Source organism: Sciurus vulgaris (assembly GCF_902686455.1).
Source record: "Sciurus vulgaris genome assembly, contig: HiC_scaffold_521_arrow_ctg1, whole genome shotgun sequence".
NCBI classification, from domain to species: domain Eukaryota; kingdom Metazoa; phylum Chordata; class Mammalia; order Rodentia; family Sciuridae; genus Sciurus; species Sciurus vulgaris.
Genome location: NW_027632508.1, coordinates 29,873 through 36,229, shown reverse-complemented (window position 1 = coordinate 36,229; position 6,357 = coordinate 29,873). Strand labels below are relative to the sequence as shown.

Here is a 6,357-nt window from a genome sequence, read left to right as displayed (position 1 = left end):
TGTCAAAATAAAACATAGTTTTATTTATAATCATAATGCATTAATAAAATTTTTTTAAAAGTAACCCTGTAAATGGGAGCTTATCTTAATAATCATGAAATTCTAGTTGGATATGGAGGAGAGAACAAAGACAGAAGGAAATTAAAGAATATGAAGATGGAAAAGCTGGGCTGGGGAGATAGCTCAGTTGGTAGAGTGATTGCCTTGCAAGCACAAGGCCCTGGGTTCGATCCCCAGCACCACAAAAAATAAATAAATAAACAAATAAATAAAAGATGGAAAAGCTTAAAGGAATCTGGGGTTATACAAAGAACAACTTAATGAGAAAATGTCCATAGTTTTCATTGACTTTTACCATAAAGAGTGGCTGAAGAAAGAGGAGAGAGGGCAGTTACAAAATTTTTCCCAATAAAATTAAAAGACTGAATTAATGGAGAGAATATTTTAATAAGTTGCACACCAATGTTACTGTTATTTCAGAAAAAAAGATGTTTGATATGGAAATACAGATATGAATACAATTAGGTATGCATTGTGGGATGGTTTATTTAAATGAAAATTTTAGAATACTAATTCTTAAAATCATGAAAAATCTTAATAAAAATCAGTGTCACTAGTTTTCTTCCTTTGGATGTATATGTAAAATTTTACGATAAAGTAAGATCACTCTACAGTGAATTTAAATATAATATGTTCTACTTTTCCATTAATACTACATGAATTATTTTGCACATAGATGAAGAAATTCTGAATTTTATGTGGCATTCAGATGATGTCAAATATTGTTATATGTAAGGGTCACCTTTCAGGTTTTATATATTCTCTTTAGTTTTTAGTGCTTAGGCCCTAGTTTGCTCATTTGCAAAAGGCAATGCCATTCTTCACAGGATCCCATGGTTGGTTCAGACTGACAAAGACAGACGTAGAAATTCAGCTGTCACACTAATGCTTCTGCCTTTTTTGGTTTCTTATACCATCTTTAATTTGCACTCACAGATTAAAAGTCAAGCATGGGTGCTGGTAAACTACAGAGCCTTACAAGGAACATCAGTGTTAATACACTAGCAACTACATTACAGGGTGAGTAACAGAAAGTGATTTCACACAATTTATATCATAATAAGGGTCTAAAGAAAGTCTTCTGTAGAAATTATGTTAGTCCTCACATACTAATCAGCATCAGTGTCCGGGCGGGTCATCACAGTCTTCTGACACTCATCACTGACAACCTCCTTTGTCCAATGGAACCATGGGAGGGAACACACAGTGGAGTGTACTAGAGAACCAGGAAAACCCTGAAGCACTTATAACCTTGTCTTTGCCTTTGAGCTGCTCTAGGCAAGACATAAAATGGGGGAAAAAAGCCTGAAGCAAGGAGCAACAGTATTACTACTCTATTGATAATTGCTCCTGGTTATAGAGAAGCCACGCCTATTGCTGATTTGTAAAAATTCCACTAAAGCGCTATCCTTTATTAAAAAAAAAAAAACACTGGAAAATTTGAAAGAAAAATGCTTAATCTGGCTGGAAGTTTGGATCTTTGCCTTTGTACAAAATTTGTGCTCATGAAATGAATATTTTTGCTGAAAGAAGGTTCTATTAAAGAGGAAAAGCAAACTCACCACTTGGTTTCTGGGACACAGCCAAGAGACTTGGTCCTTCTGCTGCATCTTTTGGGATATTACTTCCATGAGAAAAACTCTAGGAGGTTGGAAGTGGTGGCAAAGTCCTTTGATCCCTGAGTCAGCAGTCCTGTGTCTTGAAGATGCTCATCTATATTTCATAGGGATATTCATGCTGTACAATGAGAAAAATCTAAATGTAGACTTCAGGCTGCAAATTTCCATTACCATTTTTCCTATGAACTGAAATGGACTGCAGTTTATTCCTGGGATTTTTTGCTATAAAGAATTTTTTGATGTCTGAATTAACCCCTGGTTTACACTTACAGTTGGAGACAACTAAATAATGTTGTAGCCCTTTCTAAAAATTTTTATGGGGAGTGTGGAAAGTAGAGAAGATAAAGAAATCTTTAAAGAATTTTTTTGGAATGATTTTGCACATAAATTATTTACATCATAGTTGACTTTAGTATTCATCTAAAAACATTTAAAGGTGTTCTAACTTTACACAATGCCAACAATATTCATTTAACTTTAGGAAATCATTGTTCTCTTTTGCCCTCAACTCCATGCTTTAAAGAATTTACCCTACCTATACAAAGAAACTTTAAGGATCAAATACATAAAACTTAGTGGCAAATATTGTTTACACATTTGGAAGAAAGCACTATATATGTGCAGCATCACTCTTACTATCATCCAGTTGTCCATCTGAAAGAGATATTATATGGTTTTGCTAATTATATAATAAGAGTGACTCAAGAGCATTTGGACTGGTATACTTGATTTATGCCTCCCTCCCTGAGGCTGGTGTCCACAGGCAATAATCAGAAGGAAGAATGAATAGAATTAGAAAATCAGGAATATATGCAAAGATGAATTTACTAACTAGAAATACTAAGATCTAGAGATCTGCCACATTGTGACTTTTGCTCTCCTGTTCTCCAGGCAAATGTATCCTCCTCATGTTGTCCTCATGTATTTTAATCCTGGCAAATTTTTAGGTATACATATTGAGGCACCTTCTATTCTTAACTCTGTGTGTCACTTCATAAACATTTACTCTTCCTTACCACATGGTGCAGGCATGTAAAACAAAGTGTTCTAAATATTTACACATTACAGTAATTTTTAGGATTTAAAAGAAAAATTTCTTGTATAAAAGCAATACACAAAATTTATTTATCAAGGTAGCTAAGACATGTCCCAGGGTATTCAATAAGAGCTTGTAATGAAGTTTGAAACTGTTGTAATTAGTTGCTATCTACTTACCTTTAGTTTACTAAAATAATTATTTTACATTCATACTTCATTTTGATGTTTCAGTAGTGAACTTATTTTTTATTATAAGTATATCTTTTATCATCAATTATTCATTTTTAATAAATAAGATCAAAAGAATAACATAAAATTCCATCAATTTTGTGTTATGATCTATGTATGATAACTTTCTATATTCTAAGCCTTAGCATTGGAATGCATGGTAATACTTAAGAGGAACATTTGGTTTTACATTACACAGAGCACTATTAACATTCTGGATAATTCAAGAGTGGCACTCCCAATAAGGAGATGATTATATGGGATGATGCATATGATATTCCTCACACAATATCCAGCAGATAGTAAGCATTTTAAATTACTAACACACTGTAATCATTACTTTTGTCATCATTTCAAGAGCTATAAAAAAACACTGTCACTTATTGTAATTGAAATATTTCTGTTCAGGACACTGAACAAAATTATTTATCAGGAAATTTGTTATGTGTATATAAACAATATTAATCTCACATATCCATATGTGAACACAGCATAATTTGTTAGGTTTCATTGCCCAGTACTTCCTCACATCCCCCCATGCCCTATTCCTCTCTATCTCTTTTCTCTACTTTATTGATCTCCCTCATATTTTCATGAGAGTCACCACCATTTTTTCTTTCCTGTCGAACATCAGCAGATGAGAGGAAACATTTAACCCCTGACTTTCTGAGTCAGGCTTATTTAACTTAGCATGATGTTCTCCAATTCCAGTCATTTACAAACAAAAATGGAATTCCATGCTTCCTTATAACTGCACAAAACTCCATTGTGCATGTATACATATATATATCTCACATTCTTTATCCATTTATCTTTTGGCAGGCACATTGATGGTTCTGTAACTTGGCTTTTCTGAATTTTACTGTTACAATACTTGGCATGCATGAAGATACTGGTGTTTGATGAGATAGAATAATTGACCAAAGATATCATAAAATAGTAATTGATAGTACAAATATTCATATTTTGGTTGTTGTATGTCTTCAGATTAATTTTAATACATATAATGCTAATTGTGTTCAAACACTCCCATAGCACACTAGAATTCTGTTACATCTTGGGATCCACTAGGAGGAAGAAGTGGAAGAAATTACACAGGTTTTCTCTCTATTTTCTACTGCAGTTTCAACCACTAGAGTTCTATCATATTTATAAAGTTTTTTGTAAAGTTTTATTTAAAAGATATATTCAAATCACCTTAGCAAACCATACAAAATGCTCCTTAAAAATTGCAACTTCATGAAATTCAATTATTAACCCAACTATGTTTTAGCATGCTCTGATCTTTTAGCAGGCCTTCCAATGAAGGAGTAACAACCCAAGAAAACACTGACCTATGTATGAGAATCTCTTCACCTGGGAACACTAGAACAACCACTTTCCCAGCATCTTCACCGATGTCTGTCTATTTATTACAAAACCCAATTTACTTCTTCAAGATACCCAGCACATTCTCTCTTGTGACATGGCACTACATATTCTCCCCAGAAAGAACTTACATGTTGAAAAGAAAAATCAGTGTGCTCTGTCATAAATTGTCCCTAAGTTCAATTGTCCCTAAGTTCCCCAGTATTGCACAAAAAAGGGGGGGAGCAAGGAGTTGGTGAACTAGGATTAGAGTACTATCATTTCTTAGCAAATCAAAAGTACAGCTGGTAGATTGTGAAAATATGTTCCTGATATAAATTGTGAAGTCAAAAGTAGTATTCCAAAACAACCCAGTGTTAACTATAAATTGCATTTATTCATAGTTGAGCATACCATACATTACTCATAAAATCCAAATCAATTTTACTACAGTGCCAACAATATATAAAATTCTAAAATATTTTGTAAGATCATCATACATGAGTTGAAGTATTTTTTGTTTAATCACAATCACTACTTCTGACATACTGAAGACTATACTATTTAGTAATTTCAGCTATACTATATATGCTTTGGTTCTGGATTTTACCTCTAAAATTGGCTTAGTCAAATGAATAAAGAAAAACACTAATGTATTTAAATGACAATGATGAAATAAACAATATGGTTCTTGGGGCCTTTTAAACTCTTCATTCCATTCCATTTAGATTCAAGGATTACATGTATGGTATTAATTAAAATCCAAATATGAGAGTTTACATTAAATATATGCAAACTTATGTAAAGTAAATAAATAGTATATGCCCTATAATGCACTTTCACCCTAATAGCATTTAATTACATGGATGGTTTGTTTCCTTTTATTACAAAACTGGTTTGATTTTGTATTTGGAAAAAAAAATACTGTGACCTACAGATGATGGGATAAATCATTTTGTCTTCACTACATCAGTTATTGAATTAAATATGTGAGAATTCCTCTGTTTAGCTAACATTCACTTAAAATAAGATGATAAGCTTGACATTGGCCTAGAATGAGTCAGTGTACTAATGAGTGTCAGTTATGATTATATTCAGATACACAGAAGGTATATAGAGTTTTCAAGAATTCCACTAATAAGAAGAAGGACAAAGTAACACCAATGACAAAAGCAGTAAAATTTGCCCTTTGGGTTCTTAGTTCAATAGACCTTTTTGCTCTCTGGATATTTATTTGAGATTAGATGAAATGGGTGCGTATGAAGGTCCTAAGTTTCTATCAATATACAATTAGTTAGCTGTGCTAGAATAAACTGTTCATATTCTCAAAAAATATTATTATGATAATCTATTCTGTATTCTGAAAAATAAATATTTTCATGAATAAAAAAAAAAAAACTTTTTACACAGGTCCATGAGGATGATTTGAATAATTGTCATTTTTCATACTTAGATTTTATTCAATTAAACAAACATAAATATGTGATTAAATACAAAATGTATATTAGAAGTATTTTGTAGAATCATCAGTCAGAATAAATACCTTTGGTTTGTATTAATTTTATCTTCATTGTTCCCTTGATTCATAACACTGACCAAAGGATAATAGAGATTGGATATAAAAATGCTTCTAGAAATAAGGCATAAAAAAATCCTGAAACAGATAAAAGAAAATTCTAATCATTCTCATTGAAATTATGTGCTGGAGCATTTAAAAAATTTTTGTTGGAAAGTTAATTCCTCTTTTCACTGAAGTACACAGCTTTATTCTAAGTCTTCAATGACTGGTGCAAATGAAATATGTGGTTTTACTTTTCTCAGAAAAAATTGAGATAATTCAATGTGGCTTTTAATGAGAAAAACAAAGGACAGAATTTTGAGGCTGATCCCCCCCTTATTGCATACAACACAGCAAACTGGTGCAACATATCTAGCAACAAGCTATCCTAAGTATTTTTTCCCCTCACAGACGAACTTCCAGGAAAGACACCAAGACATCTGTGAGATTCATAATCTGGTAATATCCAATCATTTCTATATGTATGTATTCGAACATGGGAGGCAA

At 32.3% G+C, this 6,357-nt stretch overlaps 1 long non-coding RNA gene across 1 annotated transcript; it reads right to left on the bottom strand.

Annotated features, from left to right (window-relative positions):
• Nucleotides 1–1,482: 1,482 nt before the first annotated feature.
• On the bottom strand, nucleotides 1,483–6,105 carry LOC306652716. Its single transcript, XR_013761518.1, has 2 exons — nucleotides 5,836–6,105; nucleotides 1,483–1,797 (listed from the first exon to the last, which is right to left on the bottom strand). It is a non-coding gene; the product is annotated as an uncharacterized lncRNA (long non-coding RNA).
• Between the last annotated feature and the right edge of the window lie 252 nt (nucleotides 6,106–6,357).